Below are 13,866 nucleotides of genomic sequence, written 5' to 3' on the forward strand. Positions count from 1 at the left end.
TTATACCAGACCAGAGCATCAGGGAGACCCCAAAACTTATTGGGAATCTATTCAACTATTTACTACTGATAAACTTATGTGTCCAAGTGCATCTTGACAATTGATGACTCAAGAATTTCTGCGCTTCACTTGTGAGTAGGAATTTTTCATATGCTGAGAACACATATGCCTAGAATCCAGCCTCCTGGGTATTTCCTTCTGAGCATTATCATGTTTTCATGTGCTACCACGAATCAGATTGTAGACTATTATCCTCCCTCACTCTAAAAGTGTGTTAACATCTTCCACTTATTTATCCTTGCCAGTGTACTAACAGCGAAGATTTTATTATAATCATTGCTCAGACCAGAGTTTTCTGATACAGCTTTGAATGACATTTCAAATAAAAATATAGTACTCAAATTCATCAAGAAAGTTTCATATATATATATATATCTCCAAAGTCTCAGAACACACAAATATGGATTATATGTAAAGTGTTATTTAAGTAAAACATATTTGAGATTTATGAAATTACACCGAGATGTGAGTTATTATAATTTATAAATGTATTTTTCAAATTATAGAAGACATATAGTAATCATGTAGAAAATTTAGAAAGTGAAGAAGAAATAACTAAATAAGAATCAAAATAAGATACAATAGGAGAGGGTAAGAAAGGAGAAGGAGAGGAAGGCAGGCCTGCATGCAGACATGCCAAGAGGAGAAACAGAAATACAGAAAGGGAATAAGAAAAAGACACAGGAATGGAAAAGGGAAGGAAAGGTGGGGCTGCATGTGGGAGGGCTGGTTGTCCTGGGGGAGGGCAGCAGGTGTGCCCAGTGAGGGGCGGGGCAGGAGTCCGCCCAGATGCAGGAGGAGGGAGGTGCCCCCAGTATGAGCCCTTCGCGGGGAGGCACCACAAATCTGGGATGGAATGGTGGACGGTCCAAGGCTTCCCAGCAGCAGCACCTGGGCCATGCGAGCCTCACTGGACAGGCACCCCAGGCAGGGAATGGGAGCAGGATGGCAGTGGGGAGGCCAGGGGAGGGTGGTGCCAAATACCTGTCCGGGGCTGCACCCTGGGCTGGAGGTTAATGCCCCCCTGAAGGGAAGCTTTAAGAAGGGAGGGAGGGAAGAACTTTATTTTTTAAAATTTTTTATTGTTTAAAATATTACATATATTAGTACATATGTCTCCTTTTTCCCCCCATTGACCTTCACCCAGCCTCCCTTAACCTCAGTCGCATGCTCTCATCCCTCCCTTCCCCCCCCCCCCCCCCCCCCCCCCCCCCCCGCTCCTCAGGAGTGTCTGTGTCCATTGGTGTGCTTATATGCATGCATATAAGTCCTTTGGTTGATCCATTTTCTCCCCTCCCCAACACTCTCCAGCCTTCCTGCCTCTCTGGTTTTAGGTGTTGTTACCCTAGAACAGCTGCCAAGTCACTGCAGCTTGACAGCTACTGTGTTAAGCATCTGCCCCCTGGTGGTCACTGTGCATCATAGTGACTCGTCATACAGTAGGGGGGACACTTAGCATATTAGCTCTCTGGCCACTGGTGCCCTGGACCTGGGCTTTTCTCACAGAGGGAGGCCCTGCCCACCCACCACAGCCCACCAGTTGGTGGCCTGGGCCTCCCTCTTTGGGGCAATCATAGAGCCCTCCCCCCTCCCCAATTGATAGCCCCACCAACTGGTGGCCTGGGCCTCTTCTGTGGGGTATCATAGGGCAATGGCTGGGCCCCCAACCAATCCCATCTCACCTGCCTTGGCTGGCCTGGTGCCAGTGAGTGTCATAGCATGGTCCCGGATGGTCATCCAGATGATCATCTGGATGGTCATTCCACGGTTCAGCCAATCAATTTGCATATTACACTTTTATTATACAGGATATGCATAGCCCATGGATACAGAAATAGTGTGGTGAAGGCTTGGGAGGGGTGGGTGCAAGGAGGAGGGGGGTCAATGGGAAAACAAAGGGGACATCTATACTTTCAACAATAAAGATACATTTTTTAAAAAGATATTAGGAATAAAGTAGTTTATACACATCTATGTCCTGGAGCTTCAAACTCCAAGATGCACAGGAAATCGCATGCAAAATCTAAAAACCAGGGAGATCAGGAAATGCTAATCATTTGACTTTTAAAATAAATTAGCACTCTTTTTCTCCCAAACAGAATGTGATTGAGCAGATTTCCCATTAGCCAATATGGAGCATCTAATCTATGGGGCAAGATTTTCTTACCATGTCACTTTAGAGAAGATTAAATGTCTATACAGAAGTTAGGCCTGTGGCCCCAGGACAAATTCTTGCTCTGAGTTATAAGCAAAGTTTATGTAAACTTACGTGGCTTGAGCCATAGTACCTAATAACCAAAAACATTACAGACGCTACTTTTCTTAAGGGAGAGAAACACTTAGAGTTTTGCAGATACCTCTTGGCACATGTATTCTTGGCCTCTTGATTTTGATTCACCTGTAAGTATCTTTGATATATTTATTTTAGGTTTATATTTATTTTAACCACAACCTCATTATTCCCTTCATTGTTGTGGATATACCAATCTGTTCTTAGTCCCCCTAGATAAAAATTTTAAAAAATAAATGTCTGAGAATGTCTGGCCTATAGCAATTACTAATCACAAGACTGACTGTATTTACTATATTTCTTTTTTGAATCTACATAACTTTGTTTCCTAAAATTTCACAAGCAAAGCTATGGTCCAAGAAAAATGAAGTTTTGTGTAATTAGCTGGTAAATATACTAGGAGCTAGGAACATGGAAGTGTAAATATCAACTCTAATTTAAATAATCTAGATTGTCCAGGCCGGATGTCTGAACCTCCCTGGGTAACTGCCTAAATTTAAGGTTCTAGCCGTGTGACGTGAGGTACACATTTTCATAAAGGACCACAGACTTTATAAAAGCAGGAAAATGACTCTTTTGAAAGAAAACTAAAGGTGCTTGTTTTATAAAAATAAATGTTGGGCCAAATGTTCATCCTTTATTATTCTCCCATAGGAGTTTTACAAGATGAGAATCTGGCATTTATTAGCAGGTCATTTAGGGGTCGGTGGCTGTGGGAACCCAGACTCTTTGTCTGCATTTTATCTTCACCATATGATTTTGGTATGAGTATTAAAGTCTCATAAAGTATAATATGTCATGAATATTTAATAATTACATTTTTAAAAATAACACAAGTTAAATCACCTGTTATAATGTTATGTTATCAATAAAAGCCCATTTAAATCTTCATCAGGTATTTCAAAATTACATGTTGGTTTGAGTACTCTTTAGTTATGGGAAATACACATGTGTGTGTCTGTATAACAGTATAACAGATCTGAGTGAATTCAACTATTGAATATAATGTTAAGTTTTGTCCCCCCAGTTGGATGTTTGCATATATAAGTAATTTAAATCCCATGCAACATTTTTAAATGGCTTTGTAATAAATAATTAAGTATAGAATGTATTGGCTAATCTGCTAGATAATCATACAAAATCTACTCTAAAATATTCCCATAATAAATTCAACCATAAAATAATAAATTCAACCAAATCTATGACAGTAAAGTAGAAACGTCTCTTGCTAGAACAATTTGTCAAAAGTATTTAGAACGAGTCTGTTTGAACTTTGTGCTGCATTCATTGCAACTTGAGAAGGTGTGATTCCCAACGTCTGGTAAGTTTAACAAAGAATACCTCACAGGTAGAGAAAATGTTAAGGCAATCTGGAAGTAAACACAGAATGGCATCTTGATAAAAACTCAGGGCTTGGGTTCAGAAGAGGAGCTTCTGAGTTCTGGTTTTTGCCACTTACTGTGCAAGTCGCAACCTCTCTGCCTCCCACTTCCTTCTTCTCTTGGATGGGCCTTGGAATAATGTGTATAACATGTGTCTGAGCGCCCCGGGCACTTTGACCTCCTTGCTGTTCCTCAGAAACACCAACCCCCTCGCCTAGGGCCTTTGGAGAGGCTCTTCCCGCTTCCTGGAAGGCTCTTTCCCTCAACCTCCATATGGACAGCTGCCTCTCTTCCTTCAAGTTCGGCTTAAAATTCCCCCAAGTCCATGCCCAGATCCATGGAAAGCTAGGAAAGAAGTAGCCACTGTTTTCGCTTTTCATATGGGAGACTGGCTCTGCCTCCATTCAAGATCCAAAAGATACGGAATTCCTTTGCGCAGACAAAATATTAACTTCAAGACACTGCGAAATCTTTAAACAATTACCACTCCACATGATGGGTAAACCCAGAAACTTCTAAGAAATGAGTAACAGTCCATCTAGATCAGTGATTTTCAACCTTTTTCATCTCATGGCACACATAAACTAATTACTAAAATTCTGCAGCACATCAAAAAATGTATTTTTTTGCTAATCTGACAAAAAACATAAGAACCATTTTGATTCATTCACACAAGATGGCTATTGTTGTGCTGCCTGTTGTCATTTTTTTTTTTTTTTAATTTGGCAATCTAAGAGAAAAGAGGCCAGTGCCCCTGACTAAATAGTTAGGTATTGCATGTTTTAAAAATTCTTGCAGTACACCAGTTAAAAACTGTTGATCTAGAGATATCTAAATAATAATAAACTAGACCCATTTAAATTCTTTACTTTGTGAGGCTATGTCAGGCAATATTTTAATCTGTGTGGATAACAACAAGAAATACTTACTGGGCACAATTACATGTTAAACAGTTTGCTTTATATACATTATTTCTATTCTTTACATAACCCTTCTGATTATATTATCTCTATAGATGAGGAAGCTCAGGTTCAAAGATATAACAAGAATTGTCATAGGGACTTGTTTTTTCTGTTCTGCAGTTAGTCACTATTCTGGTACCTTCCGTGTGTAATCAGGTGCAAGCATATTTTCTCCTTCTTCACTACATTTTTCCATATTCACATATAAATGGGGACACCAAAATAAAAATAACAGTAAGATCAAATTTGACTAGAGCACTGTTTAATACTTTATTTCTTCATTTTCCTTGCCTTTTTTTTCTATTTTTATTTCAATTTTTAACTTATCCCAATTTTATACTTCAGTGCCTCAAATCCTTTAGGTAAGAAATTTACTTCAATAATTTGGTTACTAAACTATAAACTATGCAAGACATTAAACCAAACTTTATATTTAAACATAAGTACACACTAGTTCTTATTCCTATAAGTGATTTAAAATCTATAACATGATTTAAAAATACTTGTATATTCTGGCAGGTATATGGTAGCATGAGAACTGTCTGTGGAATCAATATGGCTTTGATTCCAAATTAAGTGTCAAAAGATAGTTCCTTCAGTATAAAAAAATGAAACAATGCTGACATTATGGGGTTGCTGCAAGTATTTCATGAGACCATATAGGTAAAGCACCTAGCACAGTCTAACACACAGTAGGCACTCTGTCATAAAGAAGTCTGATTTGTCCCTGTGGCAATGATGGCATGTTCAGAATCCATTAAGCAGCAAAACCCAAAAGCCAAAGATCTACTCTGTTGAGGTAGATTCGCCTGTTGTTTTGTTTATTCTCAGAATCCTTTGCCCCTTCTTTGAGGACCAGCATCCTGTTGTTCTTTGAGGCAGCATCCATCTACTACTCTGAGTCCACGCTGCTGGTATCTTTTAAGTTTCAGAATCCAACTGTGTCTGAGGACAAGCTATCCCTCACTTTTTTCAATTATATGCGTGAATCTTTGTGGCAGGCTTCAAAAATTGGCCCTCAAGAATCCAATTTTAGGAGGTGAGCAATCACACAGCTCTGTAGTATTCATGCTTTTGTGTTATCCCTTGCCCTTGAATGCGGGTTAAGGGCTTGCCTCTAATGAATAGCATAAAGCACAGGTGATGGGTGTCAATTCCACGATTAGTTTACAAAAGACTGACCTCTGTCCTAAGGGAAAACTCCTATATTGCCAGGGGGGTGGTTGCACATTGAAGAAGCAAGCTGTCAGGTGGGTGAGGTCGAGCATTGAATTAACTAAGCAATCTCTGGGCAACAGCAAGGCAGGAGTGGAAGCATTCAGCCCAAGGAGCTGGATGCTGCCATCAACTACTGAGTGACATTGGAATGCTGCGTGCAGAGTCCCCGCTCTTCCGCAGCAGATAGAGGAAACCAGTTCCCTGCGCCTGGCGGTGGCCAGGAGCCTCTGACTGGGGCTGGGACTCAATGAGGACGGAGACTTGCCAGGACGGTGGTGTAGGCCTGATCCTGTACTGACAATAAGTTGCATCAGTCAACCAGGAAACCCAGGTGTTTCTCATCGCGGGACCCACCCCGCCAGACTCCGGAGATCACGTGAACTCGGGCTTTGGGGGAGGAGTGTCCGCAGCAGCGTCTCCGGCCTGCCTTTGTTGCCTTTCTTTGCTGGTCCTGATACTCCGTGCATCCCAGTCCATCCTCCTCCCGACCCTCTCGCTGCACCCAGACTTACTCCCTATCCCCCACGCGCTACCCCTTCACCCTGGAAAGGTCCCGGCAGACCGTGCTGGCGCCTCCTCGCAGCCCCGTGCGTGCGGACCAGGACGCACAGGCCCAGGTAAGCTGTGAACATACAGGTGTTCTTTAAGAAGGCATGCTTTGGGGGCAATCCGTTACGTAGCAATAGGTAACTAAGACAGTTACTTTAAGTCACTTGGACTGGACTTCTATCCCTAGCACTGACTAGTGAAAGATTCTGGACAGTTGATCTGCCATGGGTTCTGGTTGGGTTAGCCTGATCTTTCCCTGTAAGGAGGTGGCCTAGGGCATCAGAGAACCCAGGCGACCTTGCCTCGAGGGGCTCGGGCTGAAGGCAGGTAGGCCGGTGGACAGAAGTTCTGTGTGGGGTGGGGAGGCCAAGGCGTCCAGCAGTAACTGGCTGTGGGGGGCGGCCAATGTCCTGCTGGTGATGTGTGTGTGTGTGTGTGTGTGGGGGGGGGGGGGGGGTTGTGAATGTCCTGCTGGTGATGGCCTGCGGGAGCCTGGTGTTTGTGCTGCTATTTATTTTTGTGAAGAGGCAAATCATGCGCTTTGCGATGGAATTCTGAAGGGGACCTCACGACACAGTGCCCCCAAGGACTTTAAAGAGGAGATTGATAGTCGACTATCCAGGGTTCAGGATATCAAGTATGAACCTCAGTTCCTTGCGGATGCAAGACTGCTACAGCTGGACACCCAGGGAAATCAGAATTGGTTTAACTATTTATACAGGATGAAAGCTCTAGATGCCATCCCATTTCATGCTGAAGGCCGGCATCCCCGTTCCTTAAAGGACAAGGGTTTTCTCTCCCACCTGTTAAATCCTCGAAACATGAGTACTCCTTTCTAGGGTGTGCGCAAGGCCCTCATGGATACCCTGGTTGGCTGAGACAGCCCACTGTGGGACTGGAGTCTTTGGCCAGAGAGAGAACCGGTGCTATCAGGTGGTCCTGAGGGAGCTGGCCACGGTGTAAGTTTGGAGGGGAACAGGTCAAAGGGGACTGGTTAGAGAATATAGTAGTTCTGGACAGTTCCTAGAGTGAGATGGCCTTTATAAAGCAATATGAATAAAATATATGGTTACATAAGAATTGTGGGGTCTAGACTATTTGAACTGCCTCTCACTCACACTGGAAGGCAGCTGTGTACTGACAACAAGCTAACAAGAGAAGTGTCTCCTGCTTTGGTACACCTCTTTGTGTGTGTGTGTGTGTGTGTGTGTGTGTGTGTGTTTCTCTTTTTTTCTTTTTGGTGTAAATGGAATAGTTTTCAGCACACAGAGATGCATTCTCTTTCAGGTTCCCGTGGTCCTCTTTCAGTGTCTTGGCCTGATAAAAATAAGACTTTAATGCCACCTATTTTTATTACCACTTTAAGAGTTAGTAACCCTCTCTGAACCAAAAGACATCACTATAGAGTCAGCTGATGAGTATTTGTGTGATAGGAGAGGAATCAAGACTTTCTGGGAATGTTTTAAATATATGCTAACATGGCTTCATTATGTTGTTAATGCAAATGTTAAAATGAAAGCATAAAGAGTATAAGCCAATCTGGAATAGAAAGTTAATAGAATCGCTGAAAAAGGTTTGGCTCAGTGGATAGAGCGTTAGTCTGTAGACTGAAGGGTCTCTGGTTTGATTCCGGTCAAGGGCATGTACATTGGTTGCGGGCACATCCCTGGTGGGGGTGTGCAGGAGGTAGCTGATCAATGTTTCTCTCTCATCAATGTTCCTAGCTCTATATTCCTTTCTGTGAAATATCAATAAAATATATTTTTTTAAAATATTTTTTTAAGTTAATAACATGAAAAAAATTTATCTGTTTTCTGATGTGTTGACTATGGCTCTTTCTCAAACAATAAGGGGTATGTCTGTCTTGTCTTTTCTCTGTTCCTAAACATAAACTACCTTGTTCCTACTAAAAAAAATAAAATAAAAGATCTGGACAATTAACCTTGGAAATACTTATCCACATATTAGAAAAGAGCAGCATTAATAAGAAAAGATGAACTTTGAGTAACACACTCAGTGTTGTAACTGTCTAAATAAGTAGCACCTCATAAATTCTTAGCCAAAGTTCTTGATTCCTCATTCTTCATGTTATCCAAAAGGAGATCATGTTTAAACACACACACAAAAAAAGAACTTTTAAAAGTTTAATAATAGCTTAAATTCACTCAACAGGTAAGTACTTTAAAACTTTCTGAAAATATGTAGGACTTAGCAAAGATGAAAAGTTCTCTCAGAAGAGTTTTAAAAAATTAGTTTTCCCTAAGGAGAATTGAAAGAGTAAGATATGACTGAACAAGTTTTAGTGATAGGATATGCAAATTCAGGTATTTGGAGTTTTTTTTTTCTTATAGAATCAGAAAATTACTACCTAGTAGACTGAAAATAAGTTTTAGATGCTGGGGATATTTTGATGTAGGGAACATTTATCAAAACTATGTACAGCTGGCTGGTGTGGCGCAATGGTTGAGCATTGACCTATGAACAAGGAGGTCATAGTAACCAGTCAGGGTATATGGTGGGGCTGTGGGCTCAATCTCCCAGGAGGGAGTGGGGAGGGTGCAGGAGACAGCCAATCAATCAATTATTCTCTCTCATCATTGATGTTTCTGTCTATCCCTCTTCCTTCATCCTTGAAATAAATAAAAATATATTTCTAAAAAAGATCAAGTACAATGACAAAGTAGAAATAGCACCTCAGTTGAAACATGTGTATGAAGCAAATGTGTAACTCTAAGCAAGCTATGTGTGATATTTCAAGTCCTTACCACCAAAGAGGGCCTTAGAAAAGTTTTAATTCAATCTAATTTGTTTTATAGATGAGGAAACGGAGGCTCAGAATAATTGTATTACTATCTAAAGATCAAGCTGTTAACAAATGCAGAGCAAAGATTGCTTTTACACCTTTGAACCCCAAGTCCACTTCTTTTAGAAATAATCACAGCTATATTTTTGCAGATATTTATAATTGACAGTGTCCTAGAAGGACTGAAGGTGAGGACCATAGAACTCCCAATATTCTTCCTAGCACATTATCAGCCTTGTCATAACTGCCTTAAAATTCAATCCCAAGGAGAAATCTCAGACTGCTTGTTTCTTTTACCCTAACCTGCCATAAGACCAACCCTATCACTCAGCTATAGGATTTAGTTTGGAATCCATGATAACATAATAGTAGTTGTTTATAATTGACCCATTATGAACGATTAGTGCCAATTCTCACTGATTAGAACCCATCCCATACTGGTTATTAGAAAAACTAGAGGCCTGGTGCACGAAATTCATGCACAGGGTCAGGGGAGGAGTGCCCCTCAGCCCAGCCTGCACCCTCTCCAATCTGAAACCCCTCGAGGGATGTTCAACTGCTCAGTGGGATCAAGTCTAAACAGGTAGTCAGACATCCCTCTCACAATCTAAGGCTGCTGGCTCTCAACTGGTAGCCTGCCTGCTTTCCTGATTGCCCCTAACTGCTTCTGCCTTCCAGCCTGATCATTCCCTAACCTAGGGGTGTCGAACTCAATCAGAGAAGGGGCCAAAATCTAAAATCCAGCCTAAATCGCGGGCCGAATGGTTTACTGAACAGTCATAAACTGTCATTGTGATGGAAACGCAGCGGAGTGCAGTGATGACAGCACGGTGCGGGCCACATTGCAAGGCCTGGCGGGACGGATTTGGCCCGCGGGCCTTGTGTTTGACACATGTGCCCCGCCTAACCCCTCCCATGCCAGCCTGATTGATGTCTGTTTGCCCCCAACTTTTTGCCCAGCCTGTTTGCCCCCAACTTTCCTCCTCTGCTGGCCTGGTCACCCCTAACTGCCCTCCCCTGCAAGAGTTGATCTCTTCCAACTGCCCTCCTTTGCAGACTTGGTCCCTCTCAACTGCCCTCCCTTGCAGGCCTGGTGCCTCCCAACTGCTCTGCCCTGTTGACCATCTTGTGGTGGCCATTTTGTGTCCACATGGGACAGGATCTTTGACCACATGGGGGCAGCCATTTTGTGTGTTGGACTGATGGTCAATTTGCATATTACTCTTTTATTAGATAGCATAGAGGCCTGGTGCATGGGTGGGGGCCAATTGGTTTGCCCTAAAGGGTGTCCCGGACCAGGGTAGGGGTTCCCTTGGGGTGTGGGGCAGCATGGGCAGATGGCCTATGGTGGTTTGCAGGTCAGCCATGCAAACCCAAGTGGAGGCCAAGGTATCTGAAATTTATTTACCTTCCACAATTGAAATTTTGTAGCCTGGAGGGGAGCCAAGCCTCCTGCTCACTCTGTGGTTGCCGCCATTTCTATTTGGATTTGTTTACCTTCTATAATTGAAACTGTGTATCCTCGAGTGGAGGCCTAGGCTAGCCAGGGCAGGTTGAAAGTTTGGCTTCCTCTATTGCCAGGGAAACCCAAGCCTCTCAACTACTCTCTGTGGCTGCAGCCATCTTGGTTGGGAATAATTTGCATACTCACTCTGATTGGCTGGTGGGCGTGGCTTGTTGGTGTAGTGGAGTGATGGTTAATTTGCATATTACTCTTTTATTAGGTAGGATACTTTGCATATCACCCTTGACTCCATCCCTACATATCTCAGTCACCAGAAGAGGCCCTAAACCACAGGCGTTCCCTTATGCCTCAGAATCTCCTCTTTCTGAGGCTCTGGATAGCTCTTGATCTGGCACACTTTCTTAATCCTCTGTGATTAATCCACTATAAAAACCTTTCATTATTTCTACCTTCTCAAAAAATCAAATCAAATCATCTAGCAACTCTAAAGCACATACCATCGTATTATAGCCTCATCCCACCCCCCTGCTGTAGTTATCATTCGTCCTCTAATTATCCCACCTCACCCACTCCCTCTTGCCCTTATCTCCATGCTAAAATAACCTAAACCCCAGGGATCATCTATAATAATAAAAGCATAATATGCTAATTAGACCGGACGTCCTTCCAGATGACCTTCCGGATGAAGCCTGGGCTGCCAGAGCCGAGCCCCTTGCATGAGTTTTGTGCTTTGGACCTCAGTTTTCATTATAATCTCTTCTCTGCATATATATAGCTTCTACTCCTTTTTCCTTTCTCCCTTTATCTTACACATATGACAATGAATAATTCTGAGAGAACTCATCTCACCATTTGCTCTTTATTTACCTGAGCAGTTGAACATAACTGGGGAAAAAAAACATAACCATGCTATGCCGACTGATCATACTTTAAATTTATGAACACAAATTTCAAAAAGACTCTCAAATATTGCATTCCCCTGGTCAGTTCACTCTCTTAGCCTTCAAGATGTTTATAAACAGTCAGAAACTATACATTATATATTTGTCTTACCAGATTTACTAATATATAAGCATCTGTACCCAAGTAATATGATTTCCCCCTTTTCCAATGGATGAATTGTTCATACTGTTACTTAAATGTAATCCTTATATTTGCTCATTCTTTCTCCTCTGTTTAAAAAGTGTGTTCCTAATAGCTACTTGTCCCTTATTTCTCATGAAGGATCACTATTTTCCTGACTCAATCTCCTGAATTAGTTACATTAGCATGTAAGCAAACTAAAGTATTTCCATCTATTAAAGAAAAAGAAAAAGAAAAAAAAAAAGAAAAGAAAAAAGCCTGATGGCATTGCCTAGGTATCATTTATCAGTCACTTTTGTTCCAAAACTCCTTTAAAACTCCTTAAAACATTTAAGCATATTATCATTCTCAACTTCCTTACTTCACAAAGACCCTCAATCCCAAAACTCTTCTGAAGCTGCATTCATCAAGGTCACTGTGCTCCTCTATCCAATGGTCATTTTACTCTGTCTGCAGTATTTCAATTGTTGATTTCCCTCTCTTGGAAACAGTTTCTTTAATAGACTTCCAAGACAACACAATTTCTTGATTTTTCTCCTAATTCAGGGTCACCCTGTTTTCTGTCTCTTTTGCCAAATCCCTTTTCTCTTTTCATTGTCTAGCCACTGCAGTCTCCAGAGTCTCTTCCTATCTCTTCCATCCTAAACACTCATTTTACAAAGGATCTCAACTAATCCCAAAGCTTCAAATGATATCTATGGCTAAACAACTCCCAAAATATATTTCTAGCCTTAACTCTCCTCTGAACTCTAGATAAATAGGTTCAACTGATTTCTACTCTTCATTTTACTTGTTTAATAAACAACCTACACTTAACATACAAGCAACCACACCCCATGTTCTTTCCCATCTTAGTAAATAACATCTCAACTATGTAGGCAGTTGGGAGAGATTCAGATTTTATAAATTCATATAAATTGGGGGCACACATTGACCAACTACTGTATGGTGCATCATCTAAATACACACATGGGGTGAAGGGGAGGGAGAGAGGGAGTGAGAGCATTTTCATAGCCAAGAATAACCAAAAATTGATCACTTTTTACTGGATACATCTGCTTCCATCTATGATGTAGTAATATGGACAGAATTACTCTCCCACAAAGAACTGTAATAAATAGCAGTTTAAAGGATTAAAAATTAATGTAGTTAGGTCTTAAGGTGCCAAGATTCTAGAAAGAAGGGAAATGCATTAGAATGAACCTGATTTACTAGTCTTTTCTCTCCAGGCTTTTGGTGAATCCAACTACAGGGTATAGAAGTCCAAAGGGAAGTTGGTTGGAGAGTCACTTGCTGGGATGACACAAATTAGAGTTCAGGGCTATCAAGGGAGCAATATTCAATAGGCCAATGTCCCCCCACTCAAAAAAAAAAAAAAAAAAGTGAACTTCTAGGAAGTAAAACTGAATTTCTATGTCCAATTTCCCCTCAAATCACTTGACAGATCCCTAACTTGTAAATCTGCATAGAAGGTAAACAAACCAAGCAACAGGTGGCTACTTATAGGCTAAAACACTAAACAGAGGTCTTGGCAGTTCACCAAGCGGAAGAGGTAAAAATTGAAGTTCAGTGCTAGTCAAGATGGAGGGGCTCTTAGTAATCACTCTAGGCTTTCCATTGAGGCTCTAAAGATGTAAGCACACCAGTAAGGGAACGTCAGAAATAGAGCTCCCCAAATCTAGCTGCCAATGTAATAAACTATATGCGCTTGCCAGAAGAAAAGTCTGCTCTGGAGGAAGAGATCATGGAAGAACTTCTGTGATTTGTCCTAGACCCATGGTCAGCAAACTGAGGCTCGTGAGCCACATGCAGTTCTAAGGCCCAATGAGTGTGGCTCTTCTTCAAAATACCACAGCCTGGGCGACTCTATTTTGAAGAAGTGGCATTAGAAGAAGTTTAAGTTTAAAAAAGTTGGCTCTCAAAAGAAATTTCAATCGTTATACTATTTATATTTGGCTCTGTTGACTAGAGTTCGCCATCCACTGTTCTAGACGATATCTGGCAATCAAGAAAGAAATTATCAGAGAGGCTATAAAACAAGACATGAGAGACTG

The 13,866-nt window shown here is 41.6% G+C and overlaps 1 pseudogene; it reads left to right on the forward strand.

The window, feature by feature from the left end:
* Positions 1-6,920: 6,920 nt before the first annotated feature.
* On the forward strand, positions 6,921-7,585 carry LOC118703130 (annotated as a pseudogene).
* The last annotated feature ends 6,281 nt before the right edge of the window (positions 7,586-13,866 follow it).

The sequence above is a fragment of the Pipistrellus kuhlii genome, unplaced genomic scaffold (genome assembly GCF_014108245.1).
Source record: "Pipistrellus kuhlii isolate mPipKuh1 unplaced genomic scaffold, mPipKuh1.p scaffold_m20_p_4, whole genome shotgun sequence".
NCBI classification, from domain to species: domain Eukaryota; kingdom Metazoa; phylum Chordata; class Mammalia; order Chiroptera; family Vespertilionidae; genus Pipistrellus; species Pipistrellus kuhlii.